We start from the raw sequence: 23503 nt of genomic DNA, 5'->3' as shown, positions 1-23503 counted from the left end.
CTAAAATGGAGTGAGGATGACTCAGAAGGTATTTATTGATAATATGTTCGAGAAGCATAATTTCATCCGCCTTCATACATCAGCCTTACATCAGAATTCTTGCTTGTAAAAGCAAACATTTAGTCAAAAAAAAAGGAACGGAACTGTTCAGTCTTCCAACAGTTTTGGTTTGCACATTCCTGATGAGAACCAGATCAGAGAGCAGCTGTCTGGGGAGACCCCTCTTAGCGCCTCATCTCTACCGCCAGGGCTGCGTGCTGAGGCCACGTCACAGGCATCTCCCTGCCAAGCTGTCTGAGATGACGGCAGCCACATCTATAGGCCCACACACACAGCGGCTATCTTGATTGCATTCCCCCTTCCCCTGTTGCTGAGGCCCTCTATAAGCTTCCTCTGTCTCCCTCAGCAAAGGCTTCACCTGATATCAGCACCATCATCTCTCTCTCTCTCTCTCTCCCTCGCTTTCCCTAGCCCTGGCTGCGACGTTGATATGATCTTTAATCCACAGCTCCCCACCTCACCTCCGCATCTCTTACCAACACTGTCAGCACCTGGGCAGAAATGAAAAGAGCCCAGATCTTAGCACCTCTATCTCTCCGCACCTCCAGGGCGATGCTCCCTCTCGCTCTCTCCATCACGCTCCCTCTTTCTCTCTCCCCCTCTCCGTTTCTCTCCCCGCTCGCACTCTCCTCTCATCTTCTCTCCCTCTCTCTCTCTCTCTTTCTCTCCAAGTCTGAGACAAGCTGTAATGTTTCTTTTGGAAAAATTGCAGTGAGGACCTCGCAGGGACCCACCAATGCTCAAACAGCGTAGCAGAAAAAGTACAAAAATGGAAAATACACTAATGGTTTATGGTTAACAGACTTCCATTAAAAAACACTTTTGCATTGCCTAGCTTGTTTTTTTGCACTGCCTGCCTGTTTTTTGTGCACTTAAGCGCCAGTACTCCACTGAAGTAAGTAACAGTGAGTCAGTTTGCTGTGTGGACTCTCTGGACCATATGACCAGACTGAATGTGTGCTGTTTTCTGGTGGCTTTCTGATGGGAGCATCTGTGGGCCTTCTGTCCCTGTGCCATATGGCTTCCTGTTGTGCACCAAACTGATGGGTGCTGGAGGACTGGAGCAGGACTGACAGGGAGAGAAAGAGAGAAAGAGAAAGAGAGAGGGGGAAAGAGAGAGCGAAGGAAAGAGAAAGAGAAAGAGAGAGGGAGGGAAAGTGAGACAATGAGAGAGAAAGAGAGGGAGAGAAAAAGAGGTAGCAGGAGAGAGAAAGACAGAGAGAGAGAGAGAGAGAGAGAGAGATGCAGCAGACCAGGGCTTCCTGTGTTCTTGTAGTCAGGACAACCCGGCACTCAGCCGGGGCCCCAAACCCTCGGCCCAATCTCTTGCATTTTATTTTCATGTTTTTGTTCTGGCCTCTGGAGTGGCTCCCCTCAGCCCATAAAAAATGCATTTCCTCTTTAAAAATCAATACGGGACCTGACGCCGCACAGATAAGCAGTGCCGCCATCAGCTTTAATCTATCCACCAGCGCCCCAAAGACTTAAGCCCACTCAGGTGGCTCCTGCCTTTGGCTTGCGTCGGCTGAGAGAAATGCAGGCTGACATCTGCTCTGCACGCTGAGATTGAAGTTGCACAGCAGAGGCCAAAATGAGTTAGCTGCACCAACTCAATGCTCATCCGAGAGAGCCAATATTTACTGAGTCAATTAGATTGACAGGACAAACAAGTCTTTGTGAGTGAATATCAGGAATGTATTATGAACTATCATCTGAAATGTAATAGATTTCTGAGATATTTACAATTTTTTATAATGTGCGAAAAGTGGAAACAATGAATATTTCAAATAAAAACAATGAATATTTAAATATCTTCTACTATAGGCCAAATAGAAAATACAAAGTGCCTCTAAACTGGAATCTTTAATCAGAGCTGCACTTGTCTAAGCAACAGTCACAAGAATGCCATATCATAAATATTCATCATTTCCATTTGGTGTCAAGCCAATCTGGCACTCGTCCCCTAGTAAACTTGCACTAGCAGTAGAGGATGTGCACATTTTTTAGCAAAGTGAACCTGTTCATTTTCATTCGATCCCCACTGTAGTGAATCCTCAAATGACAGTGGGGGAAAACGAGCAGGGGATGAGTCAGACATGAGAGTTGATTAGATTTGGGAGCCCCATGGCGTGAGGCGGGAGGTGGGAGTGGTGAGCACACACAGCTGTACGGCACCGTGTTTGTTCATTTGGCTCCGTGTCTCTGCGGGCCACACACCTGCTCGGGGGGCCGGGCCGAGGAACCGCACCGGAGAGGAGCGCAAACACCAGGACGAGATGGTGCTGAGGGCAGGTGCGGCCAGACACAGGAATCTTATAGTGGTCCCCAGCAACACACGCACACACACATACACACACGCAAGAGTAGAGCTGCTGCTTCAGGTTGAATGCTGCACACAAGTACAGCCATTGTGCCTCATCAACACTTCTCCATCACCCGTAGTCATGTAACAAGGCCAGGCTCTGACTCCAGGTATAGAAACACATCTCTTTTGAAGCAGAGGCACCGTTAGCAACCAGTGGACTCTCTCTGGCCTGCTCACTATGATGGCATGTGTGGAGGGTGGCTCGGAGCGCCACAGAGGTGGGAACCAGATGGGTCGGATGGAGAGAGGAAGACAGAGGCGTGAAACTGAGAGTGTCTGCAGCCGTGTTGGCGGCCATGACGGCTCTGGTGGTGGGCACTTGGCGCTGCAGCCGGGGACACCCCTATATGGCGAGCCAGCCTCATTCCCACTAATTATCGTCATTACCTGCGAGCGCAGCCTATTTTACCACGGCCTGGGCACATGCCAGCGAGAGCCATGGTGGAGGAGGCGCACTACAATAAACAGAGCCAGCCAATGGCACGGATGCTCCCAACATCATCAAATCCTTCCAGTGGATTCAAAAGGTTTCAGCATCCTGCCTAAGAGATGTATTTTTGTCCTTTAATGAGGCACTGTTGAGACATGAATCATGGGCCTTAGGAGGCAATAATGAATGATTAAAGCCCCTGAGGACCTCTCCCAAATCTGCTTTCTGGCCCTAATAGGACTCTAAAATGGAAATGATGGATTCACATGGCAATGGCCTTGTGTATGAGAGGTTATCTATGAGATGCTATCTGGATTTGGTATTGTTGTACATCAATAGTGAGGCAGAAAACAAGTGTGTGGGAACAATGTGTGTGTGTGTGTGTGTGTGTGTGTGTGTGTGTGTGTGTGTGTGTGTGTGTGTGTGTGTGTGTGTGTGTGTGAGTGAGCATGTGTGTCAGTGGACACTGGTCATGCAACAGTAGGAAAGAAAGGGGGAGCAGAAGTCCAAAAGAAAATAATTAGACGGCAGGCAGGCAGGCGAGCAGGCAGGCTGGAGTGAGGCAGGCGGTAGGGAGGGTGAGAGATGAGCGTGGAACGAGGGTGCATTGGATCCACTTATGCTGAGTGCTGGAATAAAGAAGAGCTCAATGTGAAACACTCACTCAGCAACTTTAATGCTGGCTCCGCGAACAAAAGGGTCAGAGCAAACTGCACAATCTCTCCCATGCATCAATATTCCGCCATGTCCACGGGGCGCTGAGAAAACCTGTCCACACACACACACACACACACACACACACACACACACACACACACACTCACACACACTCATTTGCCGCGCCGCGATCTGCTTAGAATCGGCTCACACCAGGTAACAGGGAAACCACTGTAATACACCTGAAACTTCTCGGCCTTCCCAGCACCTAGTCAGAGTGGCAGAGTTGGCTGCCCTGCGGTGTGCTGCTGCTGCTACTGCTACCTAAAAAACCCTGCCAGCCAGAGGGTGTAGCGACTAATATTCCATCTGCTACAAAACAAGGCCCTCATTAAAATGGAGGGAATAAATAAAAACGATTTGTGTCTTGTGTCAAAACATACCCAAACTTGACCAGTCGCCCTGTCTCTGCTCAAAGCTTGTTCCTTGTTCACGTAACTCTGTCTCACTAAGTTACAGACACTAAGCAGGGGCATACAGTATACTATGAAGTGCAATTACTGAGGAAGGACAGGAAGCCCACACATTGGATTCAACTAGAAATTGGAGAGAAAATGGTACTTGACAGAGTCAAAGAAAAGTAAGAGACTTTCAGAGGTCTATTGCAACTGAACATAAAGGCACAAATTCACACACATCAGACACACTCACGCAATACATAACACACTCATCTTCCTTCAATTGCTTCATCCACACTCTCCTCCATGCAGAATACTCTCCAAAATGGCTGCAGAGATCACTGCCAGAATATTTGCAGCGTGGTCTGCTTTCTGCGAGGTGTCTGACTCTGACTTTCAGAACATCTGAGATATGAGCACTAAGTTCCCTCGGCTAGGATTGGGCTTTTATCTGCGAAACAGAAAGTCCTGATCCGGTGAAGAGTTTGACAGCATGTGCGGCTTAAAACCCGACCCCACTCTAGGGACCTGGACAAGGTCACTCTCAACGGAAGGCCTCTTCTTTTACAAGTTGACATATAATACACTGTAATATCCTCAATTTATCTATCTCCCCTCCCAGACAATTACATTTCCCATTAGCCTCATGTGTATTGATGGGACTGAGCATGATGTGCCTAGGCCTCTATTAAACCCTTGTAAATTGAGGAGACAATTTATGTCGAATTTCCAACAGAGAATCAGCCCTGTTGTGGACCGAAGCGATAAAGGAGCGTGCGTCTAACCCCACAGCTGCGGGCAATAAAGGATGACAGCATCCACAAATTTGTCATTTTTTGTCCTACACTGTGTCCACAATGGCAAACAAAAGAGCCCAGAGCCAAAAATGGTGGTTGAATACCATCAGGCATCAGTCAGCACAAGCACTTAGACTTTAGCCAAACATGTCTCTTTCTCTGTGTCTGTCTGTCTCTCTTTCTCTCTGTGTGTGTGTGGGTGTGTGTATGTGTGTGTTTCTCTGTGTGTGGGTGTCTCTATTTGAATGTGTATGTGTGTGTGTGTGTGTGTGTGTGTGTGTGTGTGTGTGTGCACATGCACGGTAGGTGTGTGTGTCTTTCTGTGTTCGTGTGTGTGTGTGTGTGTGTGTGTGTGTGTGTGTGTGTGTGTGTGTGTGTGTGTGTTTGTGTGTGAGAGCTTGTGTATGTGTGAGAGTCTCTATTTGAATGTGTATATGTGTGTGTGCACATGTATCGTAGGTGTATGTGTATTTCTGTGTTTGTGTGTGTGTGTGTGTGTGTGTGTGTGTGTGTGTGTGTGTGTGTGTGTGTGTGCATACATGTGTACATGTGTGTGCACTCCGACAAGAGTTCCGCAGGGAACTGGGCTCAGAATGTTTTCCTGCCTGAGCGGGCGGCTGGGCTGCTGGAGAGTGTGGAGTGCTGTCTGGAGGGCAAGACACAGCCCCCGCTGTACCAACACAATACAGCCACTCAGAGCTCAGAGCAGGGCAGGCAGACAGGCAGGCGGGCAGGGCGGTGTGGAAGGAGGAGGCGGTGAGGGGTGGAGACATGGAGGAGGAGGAGGAGGTGGAGGAAGAGGAGGTGGTGGAGTGGTGGGGTGGGGGGTGGGCGGAGGGGTTGCCAGCTTAACCCAAAGCCCTAGTGGCACACACTAGACACTAGACAAGTTTGACATGCTGCTACACATGGTATTTCACCAGCTGAATTTCTTCACACTCTTTCCTTCTCCCTCGGCTCGCACTTTTCAGTCACTATTTGCTGACCGCATGTCTTTTCTTCAACTTAAAATCTCTTTTTTTTCCATATGAGTATCCGCTGAATATCCGCTATCGTATCCCAGGCACACACTGCAGCATATGATTTTTTTTCCCCTGAGACTAAATTACAAAATCTACCTCGAATATCAGAACGGGCCTAAATTGTAATGGAACGAGTCGACTTAAGTACTGGCGGAGATCTTCAAACAGGTGCTAAGGTATATGTGAGCCACTTGGAGAAATTCAAGCAATTTGTAGAACTGATTGCTGGGCCAGCTTATTGAATTATTAGAATGCTAGACCATTCTAATTTCAAGTGGTATTCTGCAATTTACTTTTGATTATGCTTATAGATACTTTGGTTGATAACACTCTACTTGAAGTGACCACAAACGAGGCACTCCATTAGCCTGCTATAAATCTGGCAAACATTTAAACAAATGAAAAAATTTAAACAATGAGCAGAAACAATTACCGGCACATGGGAACCATTTCTGTTCTAGGGCATTTCTGTTCTAGGGACACGACGCAAACCAGACCTTGGCTGATTTCAGTTAATGAGAGCAACACAGAAATGTAAATGTCTTTCAGCATCCCCTATCACCCCCAAGTTGGGAGATCATCTAATCGTGTTCATCTAGAAGAACCCTTCTCATGACCTTTCCCAGTTCGCTCACAACCTCCACGATTCCAGCTCTAATTGCCCTCCCTAATTGCGGAGCGAGGACTGTCACAAAGTATCACCATAGAAACGCTCTGAGAGCCAAGATCCAACACACTCGCAGAGGGGAATAGCGAGCGAGGGAAAGAATTAAGAGAACGAGAGGGAGAAAGTGATTTAAGAAAAAGAATAAATAAATGAAAGGAAGGGTAAAAGACAGAGTGCGAGTGCAAGAGAAATGGCTTTGCTTTGTCGACCCCCGTGAATACGCCCTGCTCCCGGAGGAAAGCAATTTAACGCCTGGCTGCCCGTGGAACAGTATATCTGAATCACAAACTAACCTTAGATAAATTACAGCCGGCTACTTCTTGACTCCTTATCGCGCGCCCGGCGATCTGCAGCCCTCACCTCGGCATAAACACTGAACCGCGCAGCAAGGGGCAGCAGGTGGGGGAGGGCTGGACGGGGGCGGTTAGAGGGGGGAATGGAGGCACTGTTCATGTCACTCAACGATTCAACAATGTCCGTGACAGCGGGGATCCGGTGAGTGAGGAACACGGGGAGCCGGAGATAATTTCCGGTGTGGCGCCGAAGACAGCCCCCGCTCGCTCCTACCAGCACCCCGCGGTGCCCCGAGCTCACCCCCCCATCACATCAGCAGCGCTTCCCACCCCTCCCACTCTCTTTCCCGCTCCTCACCCCGCTCCCACAGAAGCCATTTTTCAAGAGGCCCTATACAATCACCATTGAGATGATAGGCCCATGAAATTGCTGGCTATTATAAGACAGCATCTCTACATATGTTCAAGTAGGAGAAGTGGGGAGCCTGATCTCTTGGTAAACACAATAACACAGGCAGAGCAGTGCTCCCCCCAGTGCCTGTGTTTGCCTTGCCCAGGGCTTTGTGTCCAGGGCACCTTGTCTATTTACCCTCTTTCCAGGGCTACGCTTTGGTGCCTCGCTCCCCTGCACCAACGGAGGAATTCAATTACATGGTGGCTGGGGGCCTGACACGGCCCCACTTTTGTTTCAATCACCCCTCTGTGAGATATTAAGAGTTGTCGCGGCCGGCAGGGTCCAGGCTCACGCGCTCTCTCCCCCTCTCAGCGTGCGCGACGCCACACGCTGCCCTCGCCGAAAGCAACGAGGCGCTAACTGGCACCAGTGCAGCCGCCGAGAGCCACACAGACCCGCCAATCAGGCGGAGTCCAGGGCTGCTTGTTAGGAAGGACAGTAGGCCAGCGCTGGCCACAGCATGCTGACTCTGGGTCACTTGGGACCTCAGGGCAAACAAACTGGAATGGAATCCCAAACCAGAGTTCAATTCGTACAACATATATGGCCTCCTTTACAGTCAGCTTCCCGTCACGTTTTATAAAGAATGTTTAATACCGTTGGGCAAAATGACTGAATATGACCCAACAGATAAGCATCAATTCCGATATGTTCACGTTTTACAAAGAATGTTTAATACCGTTGGGCAAAATGACTGAATATGACCCAACAGATAAGCATCAATTCCGATATGTTCTTGTGTAGGCATCACACGTTCTCACACCACCATTGGAAGGATTCTATACTGGTTCCCCCATAAACCTTCTCCAGGACCATGTTATTTTTCCCAGGGCGGAAGCAAAGAAAACCCAGGCAAGAACTTTCAGCATGGCTGGCTGCACATACAGCAACTGGAAAAGGGGGGGGGGGGGTTATCAGTCTGGACCCACTGCCACAGCCTCGTTGATCAGTTTGCTCTCTCACTCCCTCCTTCCCTCTTGCATGCTTGCTGGGGATTTTTGCACACCCATACAGTAGGCACAACACAACATATAGCTTTATTCCCCCTGGGAGCCTGGCTACTGTCGTGGGTGATTGAACAGCCATTTGTCCAAAAGGAGGCCAGACCATTTAACAGTGATTCCCCAAGTCTCCTTGGGTGGACTACTGCACCATACACACACACACTATCTCATTTACATACCCATTTAGGTACCCCCCACACACACACACACACACACACACACACACAGAGATTCTGATTTATTTAAGAGACTCATTCACACCAGGAAAACTGTGAGAAAAGCGAAAAGAGTAACAAGCCTCACTCCCACAGAAACACCACAGGTACCTCAGGGGAAAGCTGAGAGTACAAATGACAGCGTTGCTCCTGACCTCAGCAGGGTAACTGTCAGTCAAAACGTGTCAAAACACATTTTATGAAGTCCAAGCGAACCAATGGACTAACACATATGTCTGAAAATAAGACACATTATGTTATCCAGATTATGTAATGCTGATCTAATGTGTACTAAATGGCACAGCTGCTCTATTCAAACCAACAAGGCCATCACATTCAGATCAAGTGTCTTCAAACCCCTTTTGGCCCTTGGACTGACTTTGTCCTTGGCTCAACTATCTGTGAAGATCAATATTGTGAATGTAAGATCAGAGAAAAGCAAGCACTTGAAAGGAAAAGGAGAAAAGGAAAAGGAGTTTTATATAATGTACTTATCCCCTGAAGTAGACACTATAATAGTCACGTAAAATTGTGTAATCCCTGATCATAGCAAATTTGACATAGTGAGTCTGCTAACACAGGATTAGCAACTCTCTCTCTCCCTCCCCAAGATCCCAGAATAGTAAAAGGCAGTGGGGAAGGTCAGTACTGCTGGGGGAGGATCTCCACTCGCAGACTCTGCAGCAGAATCTGTATTAACAATTAATGGACAGTCATGAAAGAGGAAAAGCCAGCTAAGCCTGCTGTTAATGGACTAAATAGACTGCCTGGTGAGGACTGGTGAGGGAGTGGGCACTTCTGTGAGGGTTCACACACCTGTGCTGTGAAGTGGTCTGCAGTCCTCCCCACACTGGGTGGGTGGATCACTGTGGTAGTCTCCTCATGAGTTCCACTCATGAACTATCACAACCACACACAACGAGTCAACGTACATTTCACTTAGCCTACTCCAGGTGTGTTAGCATGGGACTAGCTTGGGAGTAAGTTTAACCAAACACAATTCAAAAAGCCCCAATGTTGCAAATGTCTTAGTGTCCTAGCTGGTAGGCAAGCCCATGATGAAGAAAGTAAATAGACAATATATTTGAACGAGAAAAAAAAAAATCCAACAAAATAATGTAAATTATGCCATTGACAGTGATATACCAGGATGGTGAATGTGGAATGCGTTCGTGAGGGGAAAAGTGTTAAAAATAGATGCTGTATTTGGTGTGTTGTGAGGAGCGAGGAATCTGCGCGGTGAAGTTTGGAAGCTCTGAGAGTGATAATGAGCCTTATTTTAAGATCGTGAGTTGGCCATGAATATTTAGCAGAGCTGCTCACTGATGAAAGACCAAAAATAAGAAGTGTGATCCATTTAATAGCTTCAGCGTTCTTCATCTCTCCTCTCAGCTCCCTGAATTTGCACTTTGCGCTTACACTGTGTGAAATACACACATGCATATGGTAAACACATACACACACACAGGCAAACACACACACACACACACACACACACACACACACACACACACACACACACACTGATAAATAATGATTGAAAAACTCACATGAATATGTAAAAGACATAAAAAATATACATTTTCAATATGGGCTAACAAGTTACATTCCTCAAGTTTGGAAGATTTAACAAATTTAAAAGCAAACCACACAAATTTTGGAAGGACTTTTTTTTTGAAGGACTTGTTTTTCAGCCCAGGATTCTGACACACAAAAAAACGTCAAACCAACTTCAAACAGCTTACACACTTGTGCTCAATAAAGAGGTCATGAAATCTGTGAGGGACTTTTAGCTCCCTCACAGATTGAGGGACTTTCAGTTCACAGAAATTCACAAAGGATCTTTGTTCACAAACAACCGGCCATCTTTGTCTTGTCCATATCAATATCTATAATAACAGTGAAATGGCTGCTGTAAGTATGCATTAGGATGATGAATCCTTTTTCTGTGGATGAGAGGAGTTTTCTTTTTTTCTTTTATCTGCTTTCCCCCTTCTACTGGAATAGGCCATAAAGAGGAACATTAACCCCTCTACAAGAGGCTATTATAGACACAAGGGCATGTCCTAAACGGTTTATGCATTGTCAACTACTCGTATAAGCCAGAGATTAAACTGCAGTGTGGGAGCGCTGCCGCTCTACTCCAGCAATTCATCATAATTCATCAACTCCCTGTCACAATGAGATCAAATTGCATTAATTACATGCTGTATGGGTTACATTTCACTCAGACAGAGTTGTGCTAGGTTCCAGTCACCGAGCATTTCATGATAAATATTATTGCATTGTCATTACACGTTGCCAAAAAGTGTCTGGGAAATTAAAAGAATTCATTTTACTAGAGCAAACACTACAACACAGATTGCCCACAAAAACACTAAAGCACCCAACGATATATTATCATACATAAACATCAAGAGCATCAAGAGCCCCGGCTTTAAAATGTTGTTGGACAAATCTAAATAAACAGAGAAACAGTGAGAGAGAGAGAGAAAGAGAAAGAGAGAGAGAGCTATTGAAATGGATGGCCGTGGTATACAATTTGCAATCAACAAATAAGTGTGGACTAGTCTGTAGAGTAAAATGTTTGTTGATTCAATTTGCTTTTCATGGATTATTAAAGACGTGCATAAACATATACTATTTATGAGCTGACTTTACAAGCTTGCAGAAGTAAGAATGTTGGAGTGAATCACAGAATCGCAGAATGCTGTGGAGGTTGAGCACGATGCTGTAGGCCTAGCTTTTTTTCTCAAAAATAAATTTTTCCCTCCCACTTTCCAATTAGATTAATTTCAATTACTTAATGAAGCCGATGTTGAAACAGATCCCGTAAAACAAAAACAGAAAATGTTAAACAAGAAACACAATAACTAGGTTTCACAGCCCAAAACATGCTGATTTAGGATAATAAGGGGAGATGTGGAAAAGGACTGGATTCCTCTGAGAAATAAAACTGTTTTGCTAGTGTTTGCTTTGTTACTTAGCATGCAGACTCCGAATTAATTCCTCTCCCTTGTTCCCTTAAACTGTCTCACTCCAGCCGCCGTAAACAAATGAGCCAAATGAGAGATCCCAGATGCACACCTGTGTGTGGCTCTTCAGGGGACGGCATGTGCTGGCCACAGTGGCCACAGGAGTCCAGCGCACTTAACACGGAACAAACAAGAGTCTCTGTGCCTGTTTACCGCCATCTTTATTTTCCCTCCTGGGCTACTCGCACCACCCCACGCTACACTGCCCCACGCTACACCACCCCACCCCACCCCACCTTACTCCAGCACACCTTAGCACTCCAGCCACCACCACCCCACCCCACCTTACTCAAGCACACCTTAGCACTCCAGCCACCACCACCCCACCCCACCTCGCCTCGTCTTGTCCAACCTCAGGCCCCTCCAGCCCAGGCTCCACTTGCCTCCCATGAAGCCATAATGCCTGAGATTTGTCAGTGTCAATTTCACAGCTAATCTCTCTGGTCCACCAGCGGCCCTTCCATCTCTCCCCCATTAATTCCGGCCTGCCTCGGCACACTGCGGCAGGAGTGAGAGGTGAGGGAGCTGAGGTGGAGCACTGCGCTGGGGAAACTCATACCCTGATATTTCAATGGAGTCATGTAGGTAAATGCCTCCTTGGACTGACACGCGGTCAACAACAGACACGGTTAATGTACTTCTGCTCGAACACAGCACTGCAGCAGAGTGCGCGGGCGTGTGTGTGTATGTGTGTGTGTGGGCGTCGAACCCTGCCTGCCACTCAGGCCTGCATACAAACGAGAGCGAGGCACTCACGAGGGAGAAGGGACTTGTGAAGCTGGCGCTGCGTCTTAACCGAATGTTTTCTGTGAAATGCAATGTCTTTGTCATTGCCACTTAAGAGCCTGTGGTGTCAGATAAGAATCGCAGATTTGAGAAGCTCTTGCAAAAATGCTCGCTGATAATAAATGAGTGAATAAGACACAGGTGACACATGAGCTGCCGATCAATACTCTCCCTCTGTTCCCTTCCATTCGCACAGACTGAGACCTATTGCATTGAGTAAAAACCTCAGAAAATCCATGGGTATTGACCTGGGAAGGTATTAGAGATGCACAGTGCAAACACATGATTTAACTATTCTGTTTCTCCGCCGAAGACGGTAGATCACACCCTTGCGCGCACACAAATACACTTTTGCGTACTTAACACACTCACACTCAGCTCACAAACATTGACAAATACGCTCTTACACACAGACCAGTTAAAAAATGCACACTCACACACACATATACACACTCTGTCTCTGTCACATGCACACACACCACACACACACACACATACAGACACACCCATGCACACTCCTCTCACACACTTGAGCGGCGCAGTATTTCTTGAGGGTAAGGTAATCCCCCCCCCTGCAAGATGAAAGCAGGTTATTTAAACACCAGTGCGAAGCGCTCGAGTGGATTTATGTCCCGATCCGGGCGGCATCATTCAGCGGTCCGTAGCTTGATGGACGTGATGAGGGGGGTGTATGCCTCTAATCAAGTGTGTCACACGGAGGCCCGCCTCCCAGATGGCACATCAGACCGGGTCAGTTCACAACAATGACCATCTCCGCCGGAATGAGCAATCTGATACTCAGCTGTCCCCGATATCCATCATGCCTGAACTCAAGCGCACGTCCCAGGCAGCAGAGCATGCTGGGAATTATTTTACAAGCTCAAACATTACGCCCCGTGTGCGTGTGAGATGGGTTGGGTCCACCCAAAATAACCACAGGCCAGACAGCACTTTTCAGAGTAAAATACAGAACTCTATCTGTAGCCTCAGAGTGAAGGGAAGGCTTTGAAGTCGTTCTACTTCTCTGTAGCTGGAAAAAAAAATCCCTATTCAAATGCCGAAAAAGGCACACATTCTTTCACAAACCCATCTCATTTGACAGTGAAGGTGAATTGCTGTGGCTTCCTTACTCTTACAATTTTCAAGGAGAACCCAAAGAGCATACCGGACCGGGTGTTCAAATTACTCTTACCACGCATGCAGAGGCATGAAGCAAATATTTAGTCAAGCGGTGATTGACAGGAATGAAAAAAAAAAATCATTATTCTTTTCTGTATCAGCTGTGACCTTTCTTGCGGGGAGCCAATCGGAGCCCGTCTTCATAGCAAGGAAGCACAGCGCGCCATTACAGCGTGGAGACCACAATATCAACCACTAATACAATGTCTCCGACCCCAGAGGAATTCCATCGCAATTTGCATTCTCTACTCACCAGTAAACACATAATAAGACCAGAGACTTGGGCCTAGGCGCGCTTAGTGGCCACTGAACTGTACATAATCTGAATGTAAGCAACGCTGGTCAATGTAGAAAGGCAGCATTTACATGCTCAGTATTCAGCAGCCATACGTGCTCTTTTTATATGGCAGATAAATTAACATTTCACTCCAAAAGGTCATCGCTCCTCACACTCTCACCATTGTCTTTCACTCTTTTGTGTGTGTGTGTCGGGGGTGTTCGGGTGGCATTACACACTATCAGGAAGACCTTGGTGAGCCATGGAGACAAAGCCAAATCAAGACTACTTTGGAAGGAAAGGAATCACCATAATTAGATTCATTGTTTTTATACTGACGTGCTTGAACACCCAGCACACTTACCAGGTTGAGAGATGTGTGGAGCTTGGCAGTATGCCATTAGGGTGAGACTTTATGGGGTTTAAATGTTTGATGCATGCCCCACAATGTTCGATTAAGAAAGATTTGCAGATACATTTCATGCTATTTCATTTACAATGTACATTTGGTGCCATTTGCATGTAATGGATTATACTACTAAATCTGTTTCCATATGCACACAAAGAGACTAAAAAATAAGCCAAACAGAATAGAGACAGCATAGCAGAGCACATGACACATTAGCTGTGTTGAGAATAAATGAGACTTCTCCAAAGATTTCTATTATTGGTCTGCAGGTGTGTAGTGTGCTATTTTAATTTCGACAACCTGAGCAGGCAGAACCTCAGGTGTTGATACAACCTGTTTTTGAAAGAGAACACAATCTAAGATTACAGTGGCTGTCTAGAAAAATCAAAGCTTGTGTTTGATGCAAGAACTTAATTTGTTGTGATTACTCATGTGATTTTCCAGTCAGCGCACATCCTAAAGACTACAAGACTTCGAGAACAACCTGACCCACATTTCTTTCTCTCTCTCTTCCTCATCATTCCACTTCAATACAGCACTTCAACGCAGTAATCAATTATTACAATTCCCCTTGAGTGTAATCACCGGTGCTGACACCGGGGAGTACTGACATGGAGGAGTACTGACATCCGCTGGCCATGGCTACCATGCTGCTACGTTCCCAGGCACAGAAGCCCCGAGAGAGGGTGAGGGACCCTGGGAGAGCTGACCAAGCTGCTCGCTAACATGGACGAGGCACTTATGACCTGTGAGAACGGAGGCTGACGGATACTCCAAGCACTGGAGCACTGGTTAGAGGCTAGCCATGCTTGGCCCACACAGGGGGTGAAGAGCCAGGGGTTTGGGTGTTGGGTGAGAAGGTGGCTGAATGGAGACTTGTGCCATCAGCAGGTTGATTTGGCCGCCAGCGTAAAAAAACAAAAAAAAAACAGCTGACCTGCTCTGACCCACTTCTGTCTGATTTATGACCGCCGCCTTGTGGCCGACGGGATTGTGCTCCCGGGGTCATAAATCTCCCGCAACCCCAGCTTATGCAGACGGGGGGGCCGAGGCCTGCACTCCTGGTGGGGACCACCACAGCTCTCCTGCCCAGCACCTCTCCATCACCTGCACTGCTGCAGGGCCTGGGGGAGCACTGCAGACACCGAGCTGAGTGGTCACTCAGCACACACACACACACACACACACACACACACACACACACAAACCCACAAACACATATAAACACACACTATTTACAACAGTTCACACAGAGATGTCAGATTAATGTCAAGAAAATTGGGATAGGAAAAGACAGCGAGAGAGAGAGAGCAGGCAAAACAGACACAGAGGAGAGGGAGAGAAGAAGAGAGACGCACTGATTGTGTCCCTAAAAAGAATGAGAGAGCAGAGCACCTGAGGAGAGAGAAAGGGAGAGGAAGGGAGAGGAAGAGAGAGCAAGAGAGAGGAATGCCCCGTGAAGCAGCTAAGTACAGCAAAAAGGTCAGGAGATTCCCACTGATACAAACAGAGTGTGCAAAGAAGACGTCGGGAGAGAGCCAACGAGAGGAAGAAAGGAGTGAGCAACAGACAGAGAGAGAGAGAAAAGAGAGAGGGGTAGAGAGAGAGAGGGAAAACATGTCGGAGAGGAGAGGAGGAGAGAAACAGAGAAGATAAAACACAGCATGGAGAGAAGCCGAGCACGAGACAGGAAGTGTACATGTCAGAAAGAGCATGAAGCATGAGAAACAGACAGAGAGAGAGGGAAAGAGACAGAGAGAGAAAGTGATAGAGAGCGAGAGATGACAGAGACAGATGGATTGAGGATGAAAAAAGAGGAGGGTGAATGTGCGAATGAGTGAGTGACAAGGCAGAAAGAGAGAGAAAGAGTGAGAGAGTGCAAATGAGAGGGAGAGAGGGAAAGGTGAGGAGAGGATAGCGTGACCGCGGAGCCAGTGGTATGTGTAATGGCCAGCCCAGTGCCTCCCCTACCTTGCTGTGTGCTGCGCGTCCTGTGGCGCCTCAGAGTGAGAGAGCCCCCCTAAATGATCTCCATGACTCACACACCGGCAGATAATTGGCTCTCAAAAAAAAGAGCCATAAACATTCATCAGAAAGGCAAACGCCTGCTGGAGCTCGCTTCTCCTTCCTTCCCCCCTCCCCCACCAACCCTACACCCCCCCCATCACACACACACACACTCTCTCTCTCTCCCCCTCTCCACACGTTTTGCGGTCGTCAGTGGAGCATGCTCTCCCCCGTGGCCGCTGAAATTTGCTCTGACAGGAGGTCCCGGACACAACTAATTATAATGTAAGGTCATACTTGCGAGACACGCTATTAAGGGCCACAAATTGCAAATGTGCAAATTTGAGAAAGTGAGGAGGTCCGCTGGGCCAATTCATTAGGTGATACCCTGCATGGCACGGCCTTTTTACTGCCTGTTTCTCCAGGAACACGCCCGTTACAAAAAGCCTGTGGAACACAGTGGCACTATACAAATCCTGCTCCAGTGGGGGTATTTCTACACCATAACCTTTCTGTGAGGTACAGTATGACGTCTCTGACAGCTACCCCCTGTATGCTTGGCTGGCCCTTTATTCGCAGCATATGCACTTTATTTGCATCATTGTGTCTGATAGAATACAGCCCGCAGCTTGCAAACAAAAGGACTTCATTACAGACAATGCCATACAGAGAGGACAGATGTGTATGTCCTACCAGTCGATGCGGAGATAGAATTGCATACCGTACCGTCTCGATCTGCACAGTGTTGTTACCATACAGTAAGATGTGAATAAGAAGAGTTTGTTAATTGGTGTTTTTAAGCATATTGTTAGCGTTGTGCCACCTCTGTGTCGACATCCTCAACTCCTGCCTGCATTGTTTACATAATTAGACGCGTGTACCTTGTGGTTACATGAGAAATCCATGAATCGCATCTGATTGGGCATCATAAAATTCATGCTCCTTGTACTCAATGAGCTGTTAATGGGGGAATGAGCGGTACATCTGTGCAGTGTTCAATTGAGAGAGAAAGACAGAGAGAGAGAGAGAGAGAGAGAGAGGGGAGAGAAAAGGAGATTGTGAACAAAAGGATGTGTAAGGAAGGGAGGACAAGAAAGAGGCAATGTTCAAAAGGGACAGAAAGAAACTGAATGGAACCCTCAGACACTCTGATAGCGAAGCAGAGAGCAAGAGAAAGAGAAACAGACAGAAGAAGACTGCCATTGCAGGTAGGGAGTCTTCAGCTCCTCGTCTGTCATGTCGACAGCGAGGGCGATCACACACGCTCGTTTCCTGGCACTCAAAGCGTCTGCACATCCGCTCCCAACAGCTGCTGCTGTGGAGGGGTGGAGGGGGAGGTGGGTGAAGCTGTTTAATAAGTAAGCACTTCCGATATCCCCCTGCGACAAACACTCAGTTAGGCCTTTGTTCTTTATTCCACTGGCATCGATGCATATTTCATGCACAACTTTGCACACACATCTCTTTGATGGGCAAAGACTTCTCTAAGCTGACAACCTGTCTATTACCAGCTATTACTGTCTCCTATATCCTCACCATAGCCATCATAAACAATTCCCTTGTTGAGTAAGAAAATATGCTTGATTATGGAACTGCCATGATTACATTTGCATGAAGTATTGATGTCCATAAAACTTATCCAAGGACTGACTTGACCTGAAAAGTTTAGTTGTTTTATTCTATAGGAGGGAGTTGAACATCACCAATGCCTCTCTTGAGGTGTTAACGACTGCTAATGCTCAGCCCCTAAGACTCCTCCCCCCGCTGTGTCCTACAGCTGGAGATGGAACAGTAAGCCTGGTGATCGGTGTTTTACCTCCGCTTATGGCTGTGCTCCTCACCAGGATGCCTCTTCGCTATATGTCGGAGATGCGCCTTTCCGAAAAAATTCCCCCCAGAAAGCTCTGGCGCCCATAATCCAGAGAGAGAGAGAGAGAGAGAGAGAGAGAGAAGAGAAAAAGAAAGAGAGAGAAAGCTTTACTGGGCATGCTCAGTGCATCCCTTTCATGTAACTGCCAATACCCCCAGCTCCCTTAGGGCTAGAGAGAGTAATGCGTGACTTTAATACGCATAAAAAACAGACTACCTTTTGTAAACGTGAATCCAAGTTATTATTATTCAGGCAGAGAGTGTTATTGTACATCACCGTGAATGTACTCGGAGCGCTCAATGGCAATGAAAACCTTCCAGTACTCTGACAAGTTCTGCAACAATGCATCCAAGACCATCATGATGACAATATTTGGTAACACTTTACTTGAAGATATCTACATAAGAGTTACATGACACTGTCATAACCATAACACTAACCCTAACTTGTCATGACAAAAACCAAATGACACTAACCCTAATCCTAACCCTAACTTGTCATTTGTCACTTGTCAGTTGCAAATAACGTTTATGACTTGTTTATAATGTTTATGACAGGTCCATGACTCATGTCACTCTTATGTAGATACCTTCAAGTAAAATGTAACCCAATATTTACTCCATGTCAGGGTATATGTGAACAAACAGTATGGATGGAAGAAAGAACTGGAGAAGAGAAGCATTACAAATGACTTAGTTAGCTACTCTGATTCTGTCATAGCCCTCTGAGAAACTTGGAGCTAGAGTACTAAATTTAAAAAAGAAAAGTCTTTTTTAAATATCATTATTGCATGTATAAATTCCCATGGCCTAAAGATGACTAATCTTTCTGACAGGAAAATCATCTCCAATCTTTCACCTTGTGTAACCCCCAACCTGCACAAATCATAGGAGACAGTGAGTCACTTCAGGCTGACGTCAGTGACAAATACATGTTCAGGGGGACTTGATGACATTAAGAAAATCACCATTCATTTCTCTAACATGTCCCAGTTGGATTCTGAGCAATCCCTGAGAGACACAGCAAATTAAAAGTTGAAGTGGGAGTTGATTATAATTTGCAATATTCATCACAGCTACAGTCAGCTGGTGGAAACTCGTGCCAGGTGCATATCATGAATTGAAAACACAAATATCCAGGAGATGCTCTTAATCACAAAATCAAGTTTCTGAAATATTCCAAATGCATAATTAGGCTATTAGAGGTGACAGGCAAAATGAGTAAGACCCACGCACAGGCCCCACACCACCGATAATTACCAAAGCTCTTCCACTCATTCCATTAGTAGCTACCAGTGTACTGAATGTCTGCATCTGCATAGACTCCTGCATTTGTCAACACACACACACACATACAACACACACACAGATATTCTAAAGGGCTAAAGTTCTAAGATGTCAAGCAATTCTTTTACCTCTGTGGCTAATGTTAGCGGAGGTGGTTGTTCTTGGCATAGCCATAATGATTTCCACTCAGTGTCATCGTTGTCTCCCACAGAGAAAGCTCCGGTGACATTTAAAGATTGATAATCACCTACTGTTTGAAATGGGAAAGGGCACCGTTAAAAGGGACACAGTAAATCACTCAGAGGCAACAAACCGCGCAGGCTTATAGTCTTAGCTTGTACAATGCCAAGCCGAAGCCTCGCTTAATAAGCGGCGCGCTGCTCATTTAACTGAAAGCAAATCTTTCAGGCTCACCTAGTGCGACTCAGGTTCAAATCAATTGGCTTATTCAGCAGCTGTAATACGTGTAGACCGGGCTGTCTACACCACAAACAAAGAGTTGCTGGCAAGCCGCACTCCTCTCTGAAACCTGTTTTCACTCGGAGTGACTCACTGAATGGGACAGATGGCACCGAACCTTGCCTGATCTTCTCTTCCTCTCTCTCTCTCTCTCTCTCACTCGCGCTCCCCCAAAAAAGAGCTGGAGCCTTCCCTGCCCTTATCCTCTTTCACCATTTCGGGCCCCATTCATCACCGTAGCTCAACTATAAACGCTTTCCGATGGGAGATCATTGCCCTGCTCTGCCTCAGGAAGCTTAGGAAGGTGCGGCGGTTATCTTTCATTTTGGTAGAGTGCAGGAAATAAAAAAAGAGAGAGAGAGAAAAAATAGTCAGACGCAATTAGTGCCTTCACCAAGTCATCCTAGCAGCAGCTGAGGGGCTGCGCACTCAACACAATAAGCAGTGGCACCTTTGCTCAAGGAGGAGTGATTATGCAGGGGAAGGGAAAGAGGGCTCCACACAGGGTCTCCAGAGCTTAGGGGAAGGTGGTTCTGGACTACACACACTCAGCCCTGCTAGGAGGCATGTGTGTGTGTGTCTGATGAGCAGCACCCAAGGTTTTGCAAGGCCCAAGGGGTGTATGAGTGGAACTTGTGAGGGAAGGGACATGTGCATGTGTGTGTGTGTGTGTGTGTGTGTGTGTTTTGGAAGCAGACTAAAACTGTGTGAGGAATTGTGCTGAAGGTGAATGCGCCTCATCTTCCTACACTGGTTAACTTATTCAGCTGAGGCTCTTAATCCCACAAGGCAATCAGGGTGACAGACTCACGTCCAAACACTTTCACAGTGGATTAAAATAGGACGGCTAATTATCATGCTCTCTGGCCAGGAGTTTTTGTGAGACTGTGAGTGTGTGTGTGTGTGTGTGTGTGTGTGTGTGTGTGTGTGTGTGTGTGTGTGTGTGTGTGTGTGCCCATGTGCCTGTGTGCATGTTTATGTGTGCGTGTTTGTGTGTGTGTTTGTGTTGTGTGTTTGTGTGTTTGTGCATGTGAATCAAGGCCTGCTGGCTTGCGCAAGGCATTTAATTGTCTGTTGAAGAATACAGACCACGCTCCTTGTGTCAGGCTACATTTACGCTTTCATGAGGACATTCAGAAAAAGATAAGAAGCGTAGGATTCTCTGGAGGCGCATGCGAGTACTTTGTTTACTGTACACTCATTCTTTTGGAACAAATTGGTTTATACGAGACATTGTTCAACAGCAAAAAAAGAAACAACAGTCAAATCTGCATGGTATTACTGTACCACGTATGCACAGTACAACAGATGATGTGGGGAACAATACAGATTACAAAATCACAATATTCTTACATTAAAATTTTACTTTTAAATAATGTGACAACAATAGGAGGCAATGCACCATCAAAATTGTTTTCATATGTAATTTTAAAAAAAAACCTGGTTGAACTTACTTCACTATATTTATAATACTGTTTTGATTTTTAAATGGGCCAGTTTGACACCCACACTCAGCCCACTTGGAAGGGAACAAGGACGCGAACAAGGTCGGGTGTGCTCCTGTCTCCTCTCCACCACCACCAAAGACCGGAACCCTCTGCGGATTCATTTGGGCACTGGTGCACACTGGACAGGTGGGGAGTGAAGTGGGGCTCGTAATGATGCTAAAATATGGTAAGGTATTCACCAGCCTCGCTCTGCACGCCCCTTCAACAACCATAACAATTCACCGACGAGAGGGCTTTCATCCATCTGTGACGCTCGTGTCATTAGCACAGGGACCCTGCATTCGGAGACAGCCTCCCCACCCCACATAGGCTATGAGTCGGGCTCCGCAGATAGCAGCTGTTCCTCAGTGCCTCTATTGCTGCGTACAGAGGCACCACAGTGCTCACATAGACCCATTGATGAGCTGAGTCTGCCCATATGGACCTCCGACCGAGTCTGGGTGCTGACGCTATGTCTGCACCGATCCCCTGGTTTCAAAACCTTATTTCCAAAAAGGCTGTTTGCAGAAAAGCAGTTGTAATGGCTTTGATCTTTTGGATATGAAAGTGATTGTGTATAATTACAAGTTTTGCCATATTAAATGTTCTGATTAGATTAGATTCTGTATTGTTGTGAGCTGTCCATTCCACTAGAGAAGGGGCTTCCCGGCTAACACAAACGACGTGATAAGAGTTATCCGTGGGGTGAGGCGAACCGACCTGTAAATGTTCATTCATAACAGTCAGCTACACATACTTATTCATTTGGAGCATTGGTATGTGTCTTATTTTGAGATTATGGGACAGTTTTACCTGTTTGAGACCTTATGCATTACAAGAATATGGTCAACATACTGTATAAGTCATAACTTCAGTGATTAATTGAATATACAAAGTGCAGAAGACAAAATATGTCTGACATGACTGATATGGTCTACTTCTGGCAAATAGGTGTTCACTGACAGTGTAGTTTCATTTGAATATAAAAAATATTCTAAACAAAACAAATGGCCATTTGTATGTAAATAAACCTCACATAGTCCCTCGGAGAGTTTGCGCATCAGTCACTGTGACACTGAGTGGTCACTGACTATGCTATAATAAGCTTTTGTTTACCTTGAGGCAAGTAGATGAGACATATCTGTCATTCTTACTTGGCGACAGCGGATTTAAAAGAACCGGAGTCATTTTCACACAAAATATTAACACATAGCTGAACATTGTTAAGGTCACTGTATCCAGTCGATCAAATTTAATTCAGAATTTAGATGTAGCGTAAATACTTTTACAGATGGTAACGCGCCTCGGTTTCTCTACTCACTGGTTGTCTACTGTAAGCGTTCCCAGTGAGCTAAAATTCCGATGCAATGCTCTGTGTGATGTGTTCAGTAACTGTACAAAGTCATCTAGAACAGCAAAGCAACACTACAAAGACATATATTGTAGTACCCCTGACTATTCACATGACGGGTGAAAGACATCAATGCGGTGCTATTGCTACCGCAAGTATACAGCTGAGCAGCCGAGGCTGTACAGCTTGGCTGCGTTGTCTATACAGGTGTGGGTCCCTCTTCGAGGAAGCTGCAAACACACCCAAAATAATGATGTTAGCATCAATTACACACGCGTAGTCACATTACTTACCATGCGACCAGGACGTGTCCAGCTGGCAAGGTCCGGTGAGAAACTGGAGCTGGCATACTTAACTTCGCGACTCGTCCGTCCGTCCTGTCTGAGCGATGAACGGACCAGCGAGGGATTCACCGTGTTGACAGGGACGTTGGCATTACGTGAAATGAGTGTCGGAGCCGCGTCCTGCCTTGCGTGAACGCAGTGGTGGCAGCTGAATCGCAAAGTCACAGCTCCATGCACAGGTCTAGGGAAGATTTTGAAAGACCCAGAACAGGCTTGTCTCCCAGGATGAAGAGAAGCTACAGTTAGCAGGCAGCATCCACGCTGCTCGCTCTCCTCCAATCAGCGCTTTGATGGGGGAGCACAGGGGAGAGCTACGCGGTGTCTTTGTGATGCGACTTGGCAATAATAAGACAGTGCCTCCGATACCGTGACTTACATAACAGGCTAGAATGCAAGCTTTAAAAACTGTAATTATAAGGTGGGTAATGTTTACATGTGTACCAATATGTTATATTCATCATGTATTTCTCATGCTACCCTCAAAGTTGGGCACTATATAGGGGTGTTCCGCTGAAAGGTGGCAGGTAACACCTGTGAAGCGTGAACGTATGAAGCCAGGCATTCTAATGTATGGTTTCTAATGTATGTTTT

At 46.4% G+C, this 23503-nt stretch overlaps 1 protein-coding gene across 1 annotated transcript in view; it reads right to left on the bottom strand.

Annotated features, from left to right (window-relative positions):
- Positions 1–23195, bottom strand: part of mgat4c (mgat4 family member C) — a 91881-nt gene extending 68686 nt beyond the window's left edge. Inside the window, exon 1 of the mRNA XM_048258094.1 lies at positions 22862–23195. The gene's annotated coding sequence lies outside the window, so the exon portion shown is untranslated. The remainder of the gene's footprint in view (positions 1–22861) is intronic.
- Positions 23196–23503: the final 308 nt, after the last annotated feature.

Source organism: Alosa alosa, chromosome 11 (assembly GCF_017589495.1).
Source record: "Alosa alosa isolate M-15738 ecotype Scorff River chromosome 11, AALO_Geno_1.1, whole genome shotgun sequence".
Classification (NCBI taxonomy): Eukaryota; Metazoa; Chordata; class Actinopteri; order Clupeiformes; family Clupeidae; genus Alosa; species Alosa alosa.
This window is presented reverse-complemented; position numbering and strand designations above follow the sequence as displayed.